Here is a 22,622-nt window from a genome sequence, read left to right as displayed (position 1 = left end):
TGCCTATGGGTCAGAATTGATTGAGGTGAAATGTTTTCTAAGTTCATTTCGTCAGTTTAAATGATAATTAAGGCCGGAAATAAAGTAAATGTGTTATCTATTCTCTCTTTCCCTAGTTCTCAGACTCTTACACACTCTCTCTTTCTCTCTCTATCGCTCTCTCATTCTCTTTCTTCATCTTTCTTTCTCTAAGTTAAACGTTCTTTTTTAATCGGTTAAGTTTTACTTTCTGGTAAACGTTGATTGACGGTACCAGTTGCAAGTGTTTTAGAACTGCAATTGTTTTCTTATTTAGCTGTTTCTAAGTATTGATATTTAAATAAACATAAAATATTCAAATACTAAAAATGTAACGTTTATCTAAATCCGTCTGAATAAATAAATTCTAATGAAATAAATTAGAAAATTGATTATTGATTGAAAATTGACAACTTTTACTACGAGATACGAAATAATATTAATAGTCATTTGTGTCACAGTACTGTACAAAATTGCTATTAACTTGCTTAAAAGTACCATTGCTTATATCAACAGATTGTCATAAAATAAAGTAATCTTTTAAAACGGCTTTGTCTCGAAAACAAAGTTTAACAATAAAAAATCAAATAAGTAACTATACCAGATGGAACTAGAGAACAGTTGTTGTTTATTTATTGTCTCAGTAATGTGTACTGCTTGGAAGTAATAACCGTTTAATTACGTTTATAGCGAAACCTTGTATAACGTGTAAATTCCATTCCGTAATTATACTATGATTATATATTTTAAGCAAACTAGTGTAGTAGTAAATATTTTTTAATAATAACTATAATTATGCTCTTATCTTAATGTTATCAATTATTTGTGTGATTTGTCCAAATATTAAAGTTAAAAAAAAATCTTGGCTAAACTTGAACTTTTATATTTACATTAAGAAGATATTGATGGAAGTAGGACAGCCAGAACCTACTTTTGAACTTGAATTTTGTGTTTAAATAGCAAAATCTCACTGGCACTCTCGACACGACACGCAAGAATGGCACAATTACACAGAAGACAAACACTTTGAGTGAATAGAAATACTTTGATTGAATATATAAAATGTAAATTGATGTATTGGATCTTCTTGAGGTCATTTTACAGGTGAATAAAAAACATCACTATTGGGTTTCACCAAGCTTTCGGCGAATGTTCCGCCATCTTCAGGGCCTAATTTATTGAAAACAAATTTACATTAACAGGATTACATAAAACATCATATACTCATACATTATAAGAATAAAATTACGTACTTCACCCAGTTTTTTAAGACAATTAAATTTATTGCACATGTTTGTTGTTATTTTAAAATGAAGGTGGAAATGAATCTACATACTGAAAAAAAAAAAAAAAAAAAAAATAGTCTTGTTTAAAATCTAGTGACACTCATTGGTCCATCCTCTGGTTTCATTTTTTCATAAGTTAATACTCAATCTCAGGTACATGTATTTCTTTATCACAGATACGTTATATGTATATACATATAAGACAACTGCTTTTCGAAAAAGTCTGTATTCATGTTACGAAAAACACTTGTAATTTGCAAATGGATCGACTGGGCTCCGTCATGGCATATTCGGGAATCCTGCAACTGTTCATGAATCGAAATAAAGCGCAAAGTGACGCGTGGTTCAAGTTGGTGCGTCTAATCACACCGTGATTGATAACAGGGATGGGGCCCTTACCGTGTTGTAACCGTCCGATGTGTCTCAATTTTCTTCAAATTCCTTGTACATAGTTGTAGGTAATTAAATTATAATTTTAAGTTAAAAAACAGTTTAGAAGTTGTATATACATATAACGTATCTGTGATAAAGAAATACAAGTAGCTGAGATAGAGTTTTAACTTATAAAGAGGTGGGACCAAAGGATGGATATCAAGAAGATCCAATACATCAATTTAAACTACGGAGGTCGATCAATATCAACTAGAATATAAAATATATTTTGCATTGTATAAATTCACTTTTCCACATCCAAAATGTAATTGTTATATGTAAACAATGTTTGTAAATCCCAGGCCCTGAAGATGATCTCAATAAAGATCGAAACGTTGGTACGATAAAGAAACTGTTTTTCTGAAACCTACATCACACCAGATCGCATCTCACGATTTCTAAATAAATTAGCTGCCACTAATCACCACACATTTCTACTTTTGAACGTTTATATGCGTAATCATTTCTGTTTATTTTCAGATATCGCAATTAAATTTGAAAATAGCTTCAAAAAACGTAGATCGGGGATTTGTGGAATTGATTACCAATCGTTCACTTCATAAAATCCCTGCCCTATGCTTGTAACCGATTTTGGTAATTTTTGAATATTCGAAATTATTTATGCCAAAAGAAAATAAAAATATATTATTTTATCAAGCGACCCGCTATTTCCTAACTCTGAAATGAATTCCTACCATACTGTAGGATTTGTTTATTGCCCCAGTCCGTCTAGCGTGGCAAGAATCCCCAACAAGCTTGACGTTGAATCAAATGCTTGACATTTTTTCAAAGCAAATCGGCTTTAAGTAATGGCATTGCTACAGGAGCATTTATTTATGATGTCCGATTCATTATAGAGGTTGAAAGAAAGTATTAGACAGGAAAGATGTCTTCAATCCTTCTTGTAATTCTCTTCATCACTGAAGCACTCCAAGCACTAGTTGTTTTTACATTAGATTATCTATCAATAAATAAATCAATATGAATGCAAATAATTGTAACAAAAGAGTGGAAGTGAGCGGAAGTAGAGAGAGAATGAGAGTGCGTAGTAAAGAGGGACGGATAGAGAGAGAGAGAGAGAGAGAGAGAGAGAGAGAGAGAGAGAGAGAGAGNTCTCTCTCTCTCTCTCTCTCTCTCTCTCTCTCTCTCTCTCTCTCTCTCTCGCTGTCTTTTTATATATATATATTTATATATATCCTATTCACCTTCCTTCTCCATCTCTGTCTTTTTTGTATATATTTGTCGGTGTATCTGTCTGTCATCACCTATTTTCATCACTCTCTACATTTTTTCCCAAAACAAAATAATTCTTTCTCACCTCTCCCAATCTTATCAATATATAGTTTTACAGTAACGTATTCTCACACATCACAGGGAGAGAGAGAGAGAGAGAGAGAGAGAGAGAGAGAGAGAGAGAGAGAGAGAGGGAGTGAGAGAGAAAGACGGAATGAGGCAGTGAGAGAGAGTAGGTAATAAGAGAGAAAAAGAGAAGGATGCATGTCATACGTAACATAGGATAAGTAGGATAAGTAATTTATCATGTAAGTTCAAATAATGATGTATGATCAACGAGAAATGAAATAATAATTTTTATCGTCTATACGCCATTTGCTATTCCCATAATAATTAAAAATATAATTTATTAGCTAGAAAATAATATAGTTTTTGAAATCGAATAACAGTAGGTTACGTATTGTAAAATTTCAGAATTTTAAACATTTATTATTGGGAGATCTTCAGCGAGAGTGGCACTCTCCACACGACATACAAGAATGACACCTACAGAGAAAACAAACACTTTGAGCCCTGAAGATGATCTCATTAAAGATCGAAACGTTGACACGATTAAGAAAATGTTTTTCTGGAACCTACATCACACCAGACCGCATCTCACGCTCTCTAAATAATTATTATTCATTAACTAACGGTCACCCCACACATTTTAAACATTCACAGTTTTCAGAGTAAATTGGATTTTTATTTACTATAAAGGATCTTAGTAAAGAAGTGTCATCAATAAAATGAGAACAAGGAGTTGTTTTTAAATTAGCCCGGATACCCTGTGAATATGTTAAATTTAGTAACTTGTTTATTTAATTAAACGTAATAGTGAGGGTTAAACTGGTCATTACGTTTAATCAGGGTCTTGGTGTCTAGACGGTTTGTCGGTGCCAAAATGACGACCTAGAAAATCAATACCCCAGGATAAATGCCATCTTGAAACCGGGAGAGTTAACCAATTTTAGATGTGTGTCGTAAAGACATCGAAAGGACGAAAGGGAGGCGACAGTTGGGCCAGGAAGATTATGAGCTTTGCCGAAGATGTATTATTTAGAACCGCCTACCCCAATAAGACCGGGGTTTATCGTGGCGATTGTCGTCATGATGTCGTGCCTTATTCCTTGCCCGTTAATAAACCATTCCTTGAAATGTACGATTGTGACTGGTTAGAATCAAACTAAGACGCTGCATTAATTAACTAATATGGTTTTTGGTCACCAATTTTCTAAAGGTTTACATTTATTCAGAATTTTGAAAATTCAATTTGTGAGTCATTATTTTTTATTTTATTTTATTTTTTTATTTTTTTACGAGGGTTCGCAACAGCAACCCTGTAAGTATGTCGGGTTCGAAGCAGGGCCGCTGGATTCGAACCCAGGACCTTTACCTTAGCGATGACCGCCGTGTCAACGCCAAAACCGTTGCGGAAACCGACGCCCCTGGTGACTCTTTATTAAATTCTAACAACATGCTTTTGTCCAGTTTAGTTTTTACCAAACATTTCGCGCCACATATACTGCTTAGTCAAGTAGAAATATCACAATAAACTAAAAACATATAAACTCTGGATCACGGTTCTTGATGAAAAAGCCAATTCATTTGTTATTGCCAAGCTTCGGACCTATTTTAAGGTCATCATCAGGGCAAAACAATCTTAAATTTGACATAATTATGTTTGTCATAGACGATTTCAAACTTTTTAATTTATCTTATTAATTTAACTGTCACTGATAACGTCTTGGTAATGTTTTGACTGAGTTGGTGTTCAAAAAATTTTGAAATCGTATATGAAAAACTTAATTATACCAATTTGTAGGCATATTTAAGATTGTTTTCCCCTGATGATGATTTTAAAATAGGTCGAAAGCTTAACAGTAACAACTGAATTCGCAGAGCACTCGTGGTTTAGGTCGACACATCTAACACTTAAATAATTAAATTTTTTTGACATTTTTTTAACTGAAAAAATAATCAAGTCAATTTTTATATCAAGTGAAATGGTAAACCGAAATGATCAAAAACGACCAAACTTGTAGCCGTCGCCTCATAGAGAGTTCAGTAGACAATTTCACAATATTGATCTCGGTAAATAATTTTTTATCCCAATCCAAAAATTGAACGACTAAACCACATTTTGTTTCAATTTTGCAATAATCAATGAAAACTCAAACTCAATCTTACTTTGAATCTAAATAACATAGTATATTTATTGTAGTAATGTGCAAAAAAACGAAAAATGTTGAGGGGTTATTTAAATTTTCATAATGATTTTGGAATTAATAAAGTTATAGTACTTTTACCGATTAGGCATAAATTGTTCATTGAATTTTGAGGGTGAAGTAAAGAGTCAGTTTTTATAATTCCACTTTTCATTAGCGTTAATCTAAAACATTTCATTAAAAATTAAAATGGGAAATTATTTTACCCCGGCAATTTTTAAATATTCACTTAGAAACATTAATGACCCGTGATGGTTTTTTTCTTGGTAAGTTTTACCGCCACAGGCACAAATAAATTTATGTATAATTTTTTTCTACTTCAAAATACCTTTTTGATCACCATCTTCCTGTGTGTAAAATTAAAAGCAAACAGCCTGATCAATAGTTTTCGAAACCTTGGGTTCTTCACACTGATGAAGTGGGAGTTATTGTGTGCTAATCGTGTCCCTTCCTCGTAAGTGGATATAAACGGCCGTGCGTACTCGTAATATATCCCCTTCTTAAACCCGTCATCATCCCACTCAAAAACGACGAAGTAGTTCTTTTCCAACTGTAATGCAACTCGGGAATTAATTGCTTTTTTATGTCTAAGTAAACGCGGAATATGGTGGTCAAAGGATTGTTAATTTCACATTAAATTCACTAATTTCGTGGTCCGCTTGACCAATTAATATATAACAATTAAGGTTTTTATTTGAGTTAAAAAATCAATGGCACGAGCGGGATTCGAACCCACGATCTTCAGCTTGATACGCCGCTGCTCTACTACTTGAACTTTCGTGACCTCGATCCACTCGGACACCAACTTCCCAACTCAACCAGACCTTTTGAATTTTCCCTCCTTTTTGCCATTTTTCATTTTTCGTCGAGAATCCAACCTGATTACACGACATTTGAAAAATGGCAAAAAGGAGGGAAAATTCAAAAGGTGCGGTTGAGATGGGAAGTTCGTGTCGGAGTGAATCGAGGTCACGATAGCTCAAGTGGTAGAGCAGCGGCGTATCAAGCCGAAGATCGTGGGTTCGAATCCCGCTCGTGCCATTGACTTTTTTATCTCAATTCGAAACCTTAATTAATTGTTAATTTCACAATTATGCCAATTTATGCACGCTCTCCTAATTATAAATTGTTTAATTATGAATATATGACAAAATACAAATGGACACTGAATTAGTTATTACTAACTAGTATTCTAATCGAAATAGATCCTCCACCAACTGATAATCAGGTCATCAAAGAAAACTTTAAGAGGGAGGTCAAGAGCACCCTAGGGAGAGATTATCCAGTACTTATGATTCTTAGGGACGATATGAACAGCGATTTAAACAAAACTGCCAAACTTATGTAAAAAATAGGAGTAGAACAGAGGGAAAAACCTAAGTCAAGGAAGGCACTATTTGTTGGTAGAACGATGGATTTAGGACGTAAGAAGATATGGAGCAGGAGTATTTGGCCCAAAAACTAAATTATGGTACACAAGTTATATTTCATGCTGAAATCTGTACAATTTAGATTTACTCGATTTAATTTAACCATTATAAGCAATAGGTCAATAATAATGTAAGAAATTGTAGAGAACGAGGTAGAGAGTATGTCAGTGAGAGCGAGATCGACAGTTATGGTTAGAAGGCTGCCTATTCTTTCCTTCATACGCATAAACTGCTCCTTTTTTCTTTTTTACTCTCTCACTCTCCCTCTCTTTCTATCTATTTATCTATCCATCTATCCATCTATCTATCTAACTATATATCCGTCCATCTCTCTCTCTTTCTATTTATTTTTCTACCTCTCCATCTATCACTCGATCTATTTATCAATCTCTCTATCGATCTATCTATCTGTCTAGATCTATCTATCTACCTATGTAACAATCAATCTATCTCACTCTCTCCCGCTTTCTCTATACTAGTTATTCAGATATCGCGAGATGTGGTCGGGTGTGATGTAGGTTTCAGAAAAACATTTTCTTTATCGTGCCAACGTTTCGATCTTTTATTGAGATCATCTTGGGCTCAAAGTGGGCACTCTCAACACGACACGCAAGGATACACATAAGACAAACACTTTGAGCCCTGAAGATGATCTCAATAAAAGATCGAAACGTTGGCACGATAAAGAAAATGTTTTTCTGAAACCTACATCACACCCGAACGCATCTCACGATATCTGAATAACTATCGATTAACGGTCACTAATCTCTACACATTTCTCTATACTTATCACTCTCTCTCTCTCTCTCTCTCTCTCTCTCTCTCTCTCTCTCTCTCTCTCTCTCTCTACACATACATATATATGTTTATCTAACTTTTCATGTATCTTTATCCCACTCTCTATCTCTTTTTTTTGCCTATTTCTCCATCTTTCTCCATTCTTATCATGCTCTATTTCTCCATATAAATATATTTATGTTTATTTATATTTTCGTGAATCTTTATCACCCTATCTGTATTTATTTATTTTCCTCTCTCTCCCTGACCCTTTTCCTCATTCTTTTTCACTGTTTATTTGGAGATCGTGAGATGCGGTCTTGTCTACAAATAATGATTAATTAATTAACGGTCACTAAATACTACACACTTTTTCGCTGTCTTCGTACTATATTTTCTTCCACTCACTTGGTTTCTCACTTTTTTTTTAATTCGTGTATGTTTATAATTATCACCACCTCCGTGTCTATTTATTTTCCTCTCTCTGCCTCTTCCTCTATCTTTTTCACTATATTCACTGATTTCGTGGTCCGCTTGACCAATTAATACATTACAATTAATTAAGGTTTTTAGTTGAGATGAAAAAAAGTTAATGGCACGAGCGGGATTCGAACCCACGATCTTCGGCTAAATACGCCGCTGCTCTACCACTTGAGCAATCGTGACCTCGATCCACTCGGACACTAACTTCCCATCTCAACCCCATCTTTTGAATATTCCCTCCTTTTCGCCATTTTCTTCTAGTTTCTTAGCAAGTGTAAGAGAGGTTAACGTATATTTACGAAATTTTTTAAATTAAACGATATTTATGCATTCTCTCGCTCTCTCTCTCCTTCTTTCTTTCTCCCTCACTCTCTTCTACATTTTATCAGAGAAGTGAATACCACTTTACCAGTGAAAGTGGGATAGTGAGAAAAGCGAGATTAGTGCACACCTATGTAATTTTATATATTGGACAAGGAGGAAATGGATGAGTTTGTAGATATGAGAGTGATAAAAATATATAATGACAGACAGATTTACTGTCTGAGTTGATAAATAAATACAATGATATTCCTACTCTTACCATTTTCGTTTCAATGTTTTTCAATTATAAATGAAAACTGGACAGAAATAGGACTGTTTTCACGAGTTTACAATAGATAGTTTTCATAACATTATCTTAATTTTGTCTCTCTCTCTCTTCTTCTCCTTCTTCGTCTTCTCTCTTTTCTACGTAGGTAGTTACATAAAGTCAGTTTAAATCATTAGTTTTTATAAAGGGTTTTAGAAGGGTGTGTAATGTTATCTTGGCCGACAGCTTCTTCTGTTTCGATGTCGTTTTTTTTATTTTACTGAGAGACGCCTGATAAGTAACATCTGTTTGTTTTTTGTAAAACTAGACTAATGTCAACAAAATGAAATAATATGCATACTTTCCCAAGAGTGCAGAAAATAATTAAGATTTCTTGAGAAAGTATGTCTATCATTTTATTTTGTTAACTGTTAATTGTATATTATTTATTTTAATTTTTAATAAATAGGCCCTGATGATGGCACTATAAATTGCCGAAATCTTGGTGAACCCAACAATTAGTCTGCTTCTTTGTTCACCTGTCTAATGACCTCTACGAAGATTGAAACTCTACATAGATTATCTGCAGGTCGATCTAGAAACATCATTTAATCATATCTGTTCCCTTCTTCTCTATTGTCCTGTTATGTAGTTGGGTATAAGGTGGTATGACTAATTTCAATGTCAGTTTCAGAGTAACATTTTCTTTTATAAACTAAACGGTTAGCTACGTTTAGCTTGAACATCTTGAATAATTACGAAACACATGTTCATTTTGTCTGTTACGGTTGCCCCATGATAACAATGAATTTGTTTCCCATGGTCATCCGTCATATCTTGGACGTGTGTAACACCTGTTGAATTATAAAACCAATTTTAAATCGTGTGACAATACGCCTGTAGACAGTCTCGGGTCATTTAACCGGAACGGATCTGAAGACGGTGCCGCTGACTCATCCACCGGTTACATAACCAACCGGGATGCCACTTTCTCACCTTGACCGAGAGGAAAAGATGAACGGTGGGGAAACGGGTCGGCGGCTCATCCTCATTTGAATCCCAGACAAAACAAACTCGAGACGAGGGTAAACAACGAGGATGAACGGGTTATTACTGACGACGGGTCTACCTCGAGGGCCGCGAAAAGCCACGCGAACCAACCTTCAATCGTTCACTCTTTCTTACAGTCTCCCTCTATCTCTACATTTACATATATTTTATAAATTGTTTGTTCTTATCAACAAGGGTTTTGGTTGAGATGAAAAAGTTATGTCACGAGCGGGATTCGAACCCAAGACCTTCGGCCCAGTACGCCGCTGCTCTAAACATTTGAGCTATTGTCACTTCTGAAATGTTTAGAGCAGCGTATCTAGCCGAAGGTCGTGGGTTCGAATCCCGCTCATGACAATAACTTTTTCATCTCAACCAAGACCTTAGATAAAAAGTATAATTAATAAAAATAATTAATACGGCCAATTACGACCGCTAAACGTATATGGATTAATATTTTATGAACTTATTTTGTTTGTCTTTGTTTAGTGTTTTGTTTTCTGTTTTATTATAATATATTATTCAGCAGAGTATTTTTAATAATAATAATAATTTCTCGCATATTACTTATATAATTATCATATATTGTAATTTATATAGATGTATAAAGATGGAACTATATAAATAATCTACCAAGAGACCAAAGAGTTTAAATCATAATAAATGTATAATGTATACTGTATAACTCACGTTAAGTGGAAAAAAGTTAAGAGACTTAAAGTTGTGTGATTAAGTAAAACCACCAATAAATCTATCTCTCATTCATTCTTCCTCTCTCCAACTACTTTTTTAACCTTTCTTTCTTCTCTCCCTTTCTCCCTCAATTTTCACTTTTTATTTTTTTATATTTTTCATTCACTTACTCACTTCTCGTTCATGGTCTCACTATCAATCTCTCGCTTTGTTACTTTTCTCTTCCTCTTTTATTTCACTTTTTTCTTCATCTCTCACACACTGTACACTCTTATTCACGTACTCTCATTCTCTTTTTGTAGTATTCTCTCTGACCCTTCTTTCGTTCTCGTTCTTCTTTGTTTTAATCGTTTTTCCGCTTTTATTCGACCTCTGTCTCTTTTACTCACTGTTTATTTTTTGTTCCCTCACCATCTTTCGTTCGACCAGTTTTTCAACTTGCTTTTCGTTCTTTGTCTCTTTTTTTATTTAACTTTCCTACTTTTAGTTTTCATTAACTTCATTTATCTCTCTCTTTTCTTCCTCTCTTATCTATTTTTACTACTCTTTCACTCATTTGTTCTCTTTAATCCCATTAACACTCCTTCTCTATCACTCACTCTATAATTTTTCTTGTTTATCTCCCTCACTTACGATATTTCCTGCTTTTCCTTTGGTCACACACACACACAGACACAGACACACAGACACAGACACAGACACAGACACAGACACAGACACAGGCACACACACACACACACACACACACACACACACACACANAGAGAGAGAGAGAGAGAGAGAGAGAGAGAGAGAGAGAGAGAGAGAGAGAGAGATTGAATTGAACATTTTATTTATAAAAGTTCTTAAAATTGGGTCTCATGGATATTTCTTACATTTAGCAAGCATTCGTACATTAAACTAAAATTTACATGATCAAAATATAAAATATGTATAACAAATATATTTTTTTTACTGTCTACATACATTTCTAAATATTATCGATGTTGTACAGAGTATGATTAATCATAAACTAATCACTAATGAGAGAAAAGCTTTTAGATGTTTGTTATAAATCTGTTTAGATTTACATAATTTTATAACATCGGATAAATTATTGTAAATTTTTATAGATTTTCGAAAGAATGAATTACAAAAACAGTGTATACGACACAAGAGAGCTAGAACGAGAGAGAGAGAGAGAGAGAGAGAGAGAGAGAAAGAGAAAGAAAGAGAGAGAGAGAGAGAGAGTGAGAGAGGAGAGAGGAGAGTGAGACAGACAGACAGGCACACAGACACAAACACAAATGCTACATGCAGTTATTGTTATAATATTACTAATTTTTATTATTGTATAAAACAAGTAAGTGAGAATGTTATTTACTATAAAGAAATGGACAGGTTTGCTTTAAACTTAGAGCGCACTCTAGTTTCATTTACTAAGCATTCTTAGGTTGGGTCCGAGAACGATTACCTTGAGAATAAATTACTTTTATTTTACACGAGGTATTAAGAAATAAAAATAATTCAATTTAATTTCAACTGCAAAGTACGAAAGAATGTATTCTTTATTAACAAAAATAAAAGTTATTTGCATACATTTGTAGTAAGGAAATTAAAAATCTTCTTGATGACTGTAAAATATATTGTTCAAGTTTTTATGAAAAAACTTAATTGAAAAAAAAAAATATGATGGTCGTTTTGGATAGGGCGTGCCTACCACGGAAAATAAACGTGAAGAGGAAACAAAAGAGTTAATAAGAGAAGAGAAAAATATAACTGTCTGGAGTAAAAAAATGAAGACAGAAGACGGGTGTGGCTCAAGACCTTGGGCATTGGTCACTTGCAGCCGGCAAGCACGTGCTTACATACCTATGAATCATTTCGTCACGATTTTCACCATCGGCATGATCTCCTCGGCTGAAGAATTTCGAAATTTGAATATTTCCAGTGCCCCGTTTCCGAATTTTCCCGGGTCGTGGAGAAAATAAAGATGACCCTCTTTATTTTTATATCGGGATCGTTTGGTTCCAAGTGGCATTTTTCTTTTTATTGCTCGGAGCAGTAATTTCCGTTATGAGGGGAAATTTCCCCGCCTTAGCCCAATGATGATCGTATGTTTTCAATTTGAGCATCAAAATGTGTGAACATGAGTTTGTACTTCATCAGATATCAATTCCGCAATAAAATAGGCTTACTTTTCGGCGTTTATATTCATGTAAACATAGAACAAACAAACAACAAATAAAATACAGCAAAAGATAACCTAATGAAACGAGGATTCGGCCGTTTAGAGAAGATCACATATTTATTATGTAATAATTATTTTTCGTTTATTTTCGTTACGTAAAAGGGAAGTGTTTCCTAGACTAAATAAACTTAAAAATAATAGATTATTTATTATAGTATTATGAAATGCTATATCATATTAAATACAATTAATTATTCTTTAAGTAAAGTATTGGTTGAGATAAAAGCTGTTGAGCCGAAGGTCGTGGGTTCGAATCCTGCTCGTGACACTGACTTTTTTATCTAAATCAATATCTTACTTAAAGATTAATTAATTGAAAAGAATTTATTTGGTCAATCGGACCACGAAACCTAAACCATATCATATTAAAGTTGAACAAAACAACAATAAAATTCATACTGATGTTCATATACAAAATAAAACAATAATTATAAATTCTTCAATTATAAGCAATTAAATGAATTTATGGCATTATTAAAGACTTACTAATTGTCAAAAAATAACAAACATATAGAGATTAAAGTTTTTAGGCCAAACTTTTTCCAAATAGATTGTTCGTTGTAATTTAATTAGAAAATGCTTGGAACTTCTATGTAGTATGTTGTGCATGATAATTTCACAGTACAATAAATTGAAAATTGTTTTATCACTGTTATTGTCCAATCTCCTAAAAGCAAATGGTAAACGATACGGACGCATTTGTTGTTAACAGTTGACTGTATATCATCTTAGTTTATCTGAGAAGTTTCCAGGACTTTGCCGGTTGTAGCCTTTACGACGAAATTACAATCTACATCATAACAATAACAACCAGAAACTACAAATATCTTCCGAGACTAGTTGCAACAGGCGTGACTGTTGAAGCTATGTCATAATATTGTCCTACCAGGCAAATAATTATACTGGTGGAATTATATTTTTATCTTGTTTATCCTTTTTTACAGCATAAATAACAAATCATTTATGTATTTGCATAATTATTGTAAGTTAACTATTTAAATTAGTAAATTACTGAATCAACACACAAAATTTTATATTTTCTAAATTTATATGAGGTAACCTTTCTTGACCACGTTTTTAATTTTATTGTTATTGTAATTTTACCTATAATTTTTAATTATTTATGTTTCTCAATTGAAATTAATATTTAGATGCTGAGCCACAAAAATCATTGTACTTCTGTGCCCAAAAGACCAAGTTATTTAAATTCCTATTAAGGTTTTAAAGTAAGATATTCAATTATTATTGTAATTATTGTTTTTTCATGTTATAATTGTTTGTTTATATGATAATAAAACAGGCCCTGAAGATGACAGTATAAAACTGTCGAAAGCTCGGAGAAAACCGTAAGGAAGTTTTCTCTGTTTTGACCTCTTCCGAAGATCCTCTGAAAAGAATTTCCTAAATCATTCCTTGAAGGTAAAGATTATTTCTTGACTCGGACTAAGACATTTTTGCACTACAACCTTTTATGAGCAGAATTCGATGCTTAAGATGTACTCAATAATTTTTGAAAGTTGCGAATCAAGTGTTCTATTGTTTTTTAACTTGATGAACTTGCAAGTTGTCATTCCTTACTCTTTTCGAAGACACACTTTCTTATAAAATTCTGTGTCAAAAACTACCTTCCCAAAACTCCATACTGCACGAGCAATGGCCCCGTAACGTCTTTATGTCGTAATTTGGGTGGTAACGAGAAAAATTCGTGCTCGAATCGCTTTTCCCGAAGATTTGTATTTTTTTATAGAAATTTAGTGTCTTTTCTTTATCGGTTCGTGTCCATCCATGGATATTGCTGTTATTTAACGAAATATTAGAATTTTTACATTTTGCAATATGTCTAGAGAATGCACAGTTTGTATCTGATGTTGAAAATGAATGAACAAAATATGGGCCCGGCCAATCTTTCTCCAATGATAACATATTCGCAAACATATGACTACACTAAATAAACTATTAATTAATTATTAAATATATATATATATATAATATTAATATTTAAAATAGTTACTACAAGTAGTAAATTTGACATATTAGGCAAATTACATGTCAACATGGTCGAAAAATACAAAATCAGAAGATAGTTTTTACTATTATTTGAGGTTTTAATACGAATTTTTTGGTTCTGTAAATTCTTACAGATATGGGCTTTATAGAAAAGTTGCCCCTACAGATGAGCTTTAAACTCATGTACTTAATTCTTAAATATCAGTTATCACCTATTTAATTGCAAAAAATATGATTGCTTTGTTACAAAAAATTTATCATTAAGATTTTGAAATTTCTATTAAAAATAATCGAAATAATACAAAGGCTCTTTGCTGAAAATTGAACATAAAAAAACAGAATCCCTATAAATAAAAATGTCACGATATAATGCAATTCTTGTAGAAAGAAGTATTGACGAATGTTCACATCATCCTCTGTACGGAAGGGTTGACAGAAGGAAAGAATATAGATATATTATTTTATGGAAAAAAGTTAAATATCATTATGTCAAAAATAATAAAAACCAAACGGAGAAAACGTACTAATGTAAAATAGTATATAAAATAGAGTGCGTATGGAGAAAATGTGGGAAAGATAATTCAATTTTAAAAAAAATAAAATTTCCTTGCACATAAATGATTTAAAAAAAGAAGAAAATACGGCAGATTTAGCACAACATGTAAAAGCAGTTAAAAAAGAACATAAATATAAAAAAATTGAAATAAATAACAGGTATATTTTTTTTGTATAAAACAATTGTGATAAATTTTGTCATATCCTTAGCCTGTTGCACAAAAGGAACGATTCACATTTTTGTAAGATCCCCAAATAAGCATTCGCAATATACTAAGAAAAATCACATAAAACAGATTAGTTGTAATAAATAGATTTTGAGAAAATGCTTTCTAAAAATGCCAACTTTTAGGTTTCATTTTAAAGAAGGAAATGACATTGAACAAAAAAAATGAACGGAAAATTTTTAAATTTGATGATTAAACAGAAAGTAAAAAGGAAATTCGTATCACAATCAATATCCATTTAGCAGACGTGGAGTTAAACAAATAAATAGGGAAAAGCAGCTGTTCGTCTGAAAAACCGGCACCCTTAACCGTGTTTGGTTAATTATAGGTATCAAAAGATTATTTATTACATTAAGTATTGAATTAGCCATCTAGCCCCTTAAATATTATCACAATGGGATATAACGATTTTTTTTATTGATTTACTTAATAGTTTGTCAAGTAGTAAAGCCAGGAAGAAATCGAATAAAACCATAGAAAAAAAAAGATGAAAGAGGAGGAATATTGCATTTCTTATTAAAGTTTGCTACTATTTTTACGAATAAAAAAATTTAACCGTCATAAAAAGTCATAAACTGTAGTAACTGTTCTTCTATCTTATGTATCGAGCGCTATCTCTATAAAAGCTCAGGAACCGTTTTATATCCTTGGCGTTTTAGCACCTGACGGTTTTTCAAGGGCGACAGGATTCTGGACCGTAATCTGCGGTTATTTATAGCTATAATTGTTAATGGATTGGGTTTAGATTAGGCGGCATAACTGGGAAAAACGATCTGGTTGAACATTCCGTCGCAGGGCTCGACAATCACCAGAAAACCGATCAAAAAAGAAGTCTTTAAAATTCTTTCTCGTTAAAATTTAGTTTAAAATAAGGTAGAAAATTCTATTTGAATAAACCATTTTAATTTGTTTTTCAGTCTATTATGGAATTTTTTTTAGGAAAATAATCACGTACTTGATTTAAAAAAGATTCAATAGTGTTTACATGAAACACATGTTTTGGATTAAAAAATAATGATTTTCTACAAGATTGTTTATTTTGTTTCTAGTCTGATGAACGTAAGTAATTTTGATGCTTAGGATTAAAGAAAATGCCTGCTTTTTGTATATATCACCCAGAAATTAAAGTTATTAAATTTAACTGTCCATTAAAGTGAAGAAGGAAAAACCATTTTTTGGATCAAACTAGCCACCAAGAGGATAAAGTATTTATTAATTATTATGTTTGTTTTATTAAGAAAAGTGTCATTCCAACAGTTATGAGAATTAATTTAGGTTTTTAGTTGAGATAAAAAAAGTCAATGGCACGAGCGGGATTCGAACCCACGATCTTCGGCTAGATACGCCGCTGCTCTACCACTTGAGCTATCGTGACCTCGATCCACTCGGACACTAACTTCCCATCTCAACCCCACCTTTTGAATTTTCCCTCCTTTTTGCCATTTTTCATTTTTCGTCGAGAATCCAACCCGATTACACATTTGAAAAATGCCAAAAAGGAGGGAAAATCCAAAAGGTGCGGTTGAGATGGGAAGTTGGTGTCCGAGTGGATCGAGGTCACGATAGCTCAAGTGGTGAGCAGCGGCGTATCAAGCCGAAGATCGTGGGTTCGAATCCCGCTCGTGCCATTGACTTTTTTATCTCAAATCAAAACCTTAATTAATTGTTAATTTCACAATTATGTCAATTTATGCACGCTCTCCTAATTATAAATTGTTTAACGATGAATATATGACAAAATACAAATAGACACTGAATTAGTTATTACTAACTAGTATTCTAATCGAAATAGATCCTCCACCAAGATTATGAAAATTTCAATGAAAGCCAAACTTTTCTTTTAGAAGAGCGAAAAAAGTTCAAAGTTGACCAAATATCATTGTCCCCTTTGACCCATTTGGTCATTTCCGGGAACAATAGTCCAATTTGCCTTATCACTTTTCTCTTGATCAAACATCGGTAAACTCCCTCAATATCAATAACCTTTCAGAAAAGCACACATTTAAAACAATGATTTTTTTTTATGTTTCGCTTAAATGTAATGAATCAATCGATTTTAGCAACCCTGGAATAATCGAAACGATTTCCTGCATTTTGTATATGTAATTTCTACTGTATTTCTTATGTAATAAAAATTACATAATGTACGATAAATTCTATCAAAAACGAATCTTTATAAATAACTTATTGCTTTTGTTTTAGTTGAAAAGTATGTTACTGGCAATACAAAATGTAGCTAGCTACATATTAATTTGTACATTTAACGTGCAAACAGTCAATTATTGATTATACATAAATAACAAAAAACTTTACAAATAATTAACTGAAATAATAATTATCATTTAGTTTTATTCACTTGTTGATAATCACTTTTTAAATTACTGTCATGTTTATGTAGTGTTATCGTCCAGATTAGTCTGATTTGGCTGGATAAACATGAAATTATAAGGATTAAATTGCGAGAAAGACAAGAAAATAATTGAGAGGTGACGATGACCAGTGTTTTCCCGCACTAAATAACGTTTTTACTTTAATTAATGAATTTTAGTTTCAATTTAATTACCAAAACTAATATTCTTATTTGCTTATATAACCTTATGTTCGTTGGGCTTATATAAACCAGCCAGTTCACGATTTTAAAAATATTATTTTAATTCTGATCGGCCAATCGGATCTTGATCACCATTTTTCCATCCACATCCTGTGGTAGACCTGTACTTCAGCAACGACGTCCTTAACTTAATGAAACATATCCTTGTCAATCTAAACTTGTCCATTTCCTACAATCGCCTCAAGCAAACTAACAATGATCTCAAAACATTCATGCTTACAACACTTAAAATACTCCTTAAACTGAATTTTTTTCCAGTTTCATTCGTAAAATCATACGAGGAAGTAGAACCGTCCATACCAGCTTTTCAAAATAACTGTTAGCGTCAATGCCCTTTGTACCCTTTTGTTTCGTCATTGCCTAAACGTGCATGAACATGGTAGATGTGATTGCCGTTCAATTCCGTTTTCCTTATTTTAAGTGATCGCCATCATCTGTACCTCGTGTTTGAAACCGACGGTGGTTGTGTTTCTCTACTAGGTCGACGAAAGAGGAGGACAACTGTTATCGGATTTGGCGAGGCTGGGCCGAGAAGCAAAGGGGTAAGTAATTTTATTTTATATTTTAAGTGTTTTTACGACAACTGGAGTTTATCCAACCACGCAATATAACGAAAAATACAAATGGAAGCTCGCCAGCTTCTTTGATTTTTATATGTACTTCAGGATCATCTAATAAAATCAATCATCTTCTACTAAAAAAAATCCTTATATCTTATATCAACTATGAAAAACGAAAACAGCATAGCGCTAAGGAATTCTCCTTGCAAAACCTCATCAGTGATGTTAATGTGTATTTAGTACTTACTGTTAACTCAGACGTGCATTTCAAGTGCCTACATTTCAGAATATATATTATAGATTTTTTTCCAATCTTTCACAATGAAACGTAATTCGATCCACGGAATTTTTTTTTAACGAGGGTTCGCAACAGCAGAGGTCATATAAACCCTCGGGGTGCCGGTGTTTTTGAAAAAAAGCCCATTTGTAAGTATGTCGGGTTCGAATGCAGGGCCGCTGGATTCGAACCCGGGACCTTTACCTTACAGTGATGAGCGCCGTGTCAAAGACTAAACCTTGCGGCCACCGACGCCCCCCACGGAATTGTTGTTGATGTTCGCAATGTTGAAGATGCAGTTTGGTTGCTTCAGATAATCTCGATCTGCTGCCTATTGGTTACGTCTGTCAGACCCATTTCAGGCAATGAACGTTGCTTCATCATTTGGTCTGTGTTTTATTATGGTAATTTTCATATTTTATTCCTTATTAAATGGTACAAATAATTATGTTATTTTATTTTTTTAGCTTTCTTTTTACATTTATATAGTGCTTAACGTATGCACTTATAAATTTCATAGTTTGTGAATGCATTTTTGTATATTCCTTTCAATGGACATCTTTTTAATAGTTACTCTTTTATTTTTCAGTTCCAGGCAAACCACTTTTTTTTTCTTTTTTACCTTACAGTGATGATCTCCAGGTCAACGCCTAAACCGTTGCGGCCACCGACGCCCCCACAAACCACTATTAATAAAATTAAAGAAGAGCTATACTAAATTTTATTTTCACCAAATGATAAATCATCTGCGAGTCATCCTGGTCTTAAAAAGGAAATCCCCAATCCTTGAATGCTTATTGTAAATTTAAAATAATGCCTACATCGTCGTCCGAAGGATAATAAGCCGTCAACAATGGGCACGTAGGGGTTTGTCTATTCTACTATCTATTATTGACAATGAACAAGTCATGACCGCTCATTGTTTGAAATTCATACGTTTTTAAATTTATATCTTGAATTTACTCATCCGAGTATCAAGGCCGATTTTGTATCTTGTAAATCTTGTAAATTATTTATCCTGCTCTGACGTTTGGTGTTCCTGTTTGGACTGCCTTAAATTATTATTAACATAAAAAAATTTCATTAATTTTTCGTTTATCGTTTTAAATACATTATGGCATATAAATGCGCGATATTTGCAGTTAGAACTTCCCTATAAAAAAGTTTTTTTTGTTAAAACGGCATCCAAGGATTGATGCCGTCGAAAGGAAAATGGCTTGCCGACTATGACGATCGGAAAACGATTTGTGTTCAAATGTTCATACAATGTTTTATACATTTAATGGAAAGTCGATATACCGCGATGGATATTTTATAAAAAGGAAGGTAACGTCTTAAATCATTTTGATTGATCATTTGAGCCATTTAGAGCAATCAAAATATATTGGCAAATATGTACCCGGCTTGTCGAAATTTGGAACAAGTGAAAACAGGAAAACCCACTCTAAAAATATTTTCAAGACAAAAGAGAAAAAAAAATTTTTACTTCCAAAAATTAACAAAATGTTTAGTATAGTATAGTTTTTTGTTTGTATGCAAATAAAAAACGATTATCGTAAATTTTTAATGATCATCGTAATATATTTTTATAAACGTGCTACTTCCTCTAGCACATAATATATTGTATTTAGTCCTTTGTAATAATAATTGAATTATTATAATATAATAATAACACATAATTTTATTAAATTATTCGGTTATTTGCTGTATGAATATACAAAATTGTCTTCTTATTGTCGTTTCTCATTTGCATTTTTTACCCCGCACAACGAAATTTACAATTTACAAGTCACACCAAATAAAAGCTATGGATATTTAGATAAGAAAACAAGACAGATATATAATTTTAAACAATTTAAACAAAAAACTCGTTAACAGACAGGAATAAAAAGTTCAAAAACCTAATATATCAAAATCGCACAATTTCACCGTTTTGAAAATCAAATTCATTCCTTTTCAAATCAAATTCTACTTACTGTAAATTAAATTAGCATTTGTACCAATCAAGCAACAAGAAACCAGGATTAATATATTAAAAATATGAAAAACATATGTAAAACTTATGCTATTTTCATAACCATTATAGTTCGTGGTCCGATTGATCAAATAACTTCTTTCAATTAATTAATCTTGATTTAAGGTATTGGTTGAAATGAAAAAGTTAGTGTCACGAGTGGGATTCGAACCCACGACTTTCGGCTCAATACGCCGCCGCTCTTACCACTTGAGCTATCGTGACAGAACTATTTTCATAACTTTCTACTTATTAATCAACAAACATAAATAACGAACAGACCACCCACTGATGAGGGTATAATTTTAAAATAAGCTTTAAAGGAAAATTCGGCAAGTCTAGAATGGTTAGGATATAAGGATATGCAGTTGCATTTTTTACCTCGTTGGTTAATGATTAAGTACCATTGTTTTGTAAGTATAGTTCTAATTCGGACACAGAAAACAATAAATAACTAATCCCCCTTCATCACATGGTAGAAAGGACAGCACAGAAAACCATAATCAACTTTATTAGAGAGAAACCTCCAACAGGAATAAAACTGAAATGGAGAGACAGAAACAAACTGTGGAAAAACCATCCTTCACTCATGGCTCCAAGAGACGACATGAACAGGAGGTTTGAATTTAACCATAAATTCCGAATACATCTGGGCACCAAAAAGGAATGGGAAAAAGAGGGAAATAACTCCCTCAAAAATGGCACCATCCTTTGGTACACAGATGGATCTAAAACACAGGAAGGTACGGGGGCAGGAGTGTTCGGACCCGGAACCAAATACTCAGAACCCATGGGAAAGCACACCAGTATCTTCCAAGCTGAAATTCATGCAATTGAAAGATGTATCCAATTCAATCTAAATAAAGGATACAAAAACAAGAATATAGCTATCATGTCAGATAGCCAAGCAGCCATCAAAGCACTAAGCTCAAATACCATTAGTTCAAGGATGGTGCTGAACTGCAAAACCAAACTAAACATATTAGGTATGCAGAATAAAGTCAGCCTCTGCTGGGTCCCAGGACACATGGGAGTAGAAGGCAACGAGAAAGCGGACACCCTTGCAAGGAAAGGGGCTGCCACACCGCTGATAGGACCCGAACCCTTCTGTGGCATAGGAATCCACACTATTAACGAATATCTCAGACAGAAGGACAAAAAGAAAATGAGTGAACTTTGGAATTCACTTATTGGACATAGACAATCCAAGAATCTTCTAACCAATTTTGGCAAGAAAGAAATCACAGAATGTGTCAAAGGAAGCAGGAACAGACTGCGAATCCTAACAGGATTCCTGACAGGACACTGTAGTTTAAATGGACATCTAAAGAAAATTGAAATAATCCAAGAAGGCACATGTAGATTCTGCAAGGAAGCAGAAGAAACACCAACACACTTACTAACAAACTGCGGAGCTACTTAGCCCGCAGGAGGACATGTTTTGGGATGTGCAATGTGACCATAGAAGAGCTTGAACCACTGAAACCGGGCCTATTAATCAAATTTCTTGATGAAATAGGACTCACCGATGTGCTTTAGGCAGAACACGGGGGATGCAATAGCTCTTAAAGGGCGCAGTATACTATACCCTGAAATTACATCTACAACAATAAATAAGCAAGCAAAAATATTTTAAGACAGAAATCCAACATCGAAATATACCTTTGTTTATCAAAGATTGTTACAAAATGGAGGACATGGACTTGAGTAGATCTATTGTGCTCCTCTGTTCTTTATACCTTACTTACTAGCTTCAGATTGTTAATCCCCCATAATCTTGCCAGCGGCTGTTTAGAGTAAGATCTTGCTTATATTTTCCTCTCCAATTTCAAGAACCTGCTTAAATAAAATTTTAAAAAAATGCCCTCTTCTGTATATGTCCGGTACTTAGGGCTATAACT

Source organism: Cimex lectularius, unplaced genomic scaffold (assembly GCF_000648675.2).
Source record: "Cimex lectularius strain Harlan isolate CLEC.00 unplaced genomic scaffold, Clec_2.1 scaffold147, whole genome shotgun sequence".
Lineage (NCBI taxonomy): Eukaryota > Metazoa > Arthropoda > Insecta > Hemiptera > Cimicidae > Cimex > Cimex lectularius.
This window is presented reverse-complemented; position numbering follows the sequence as displayed.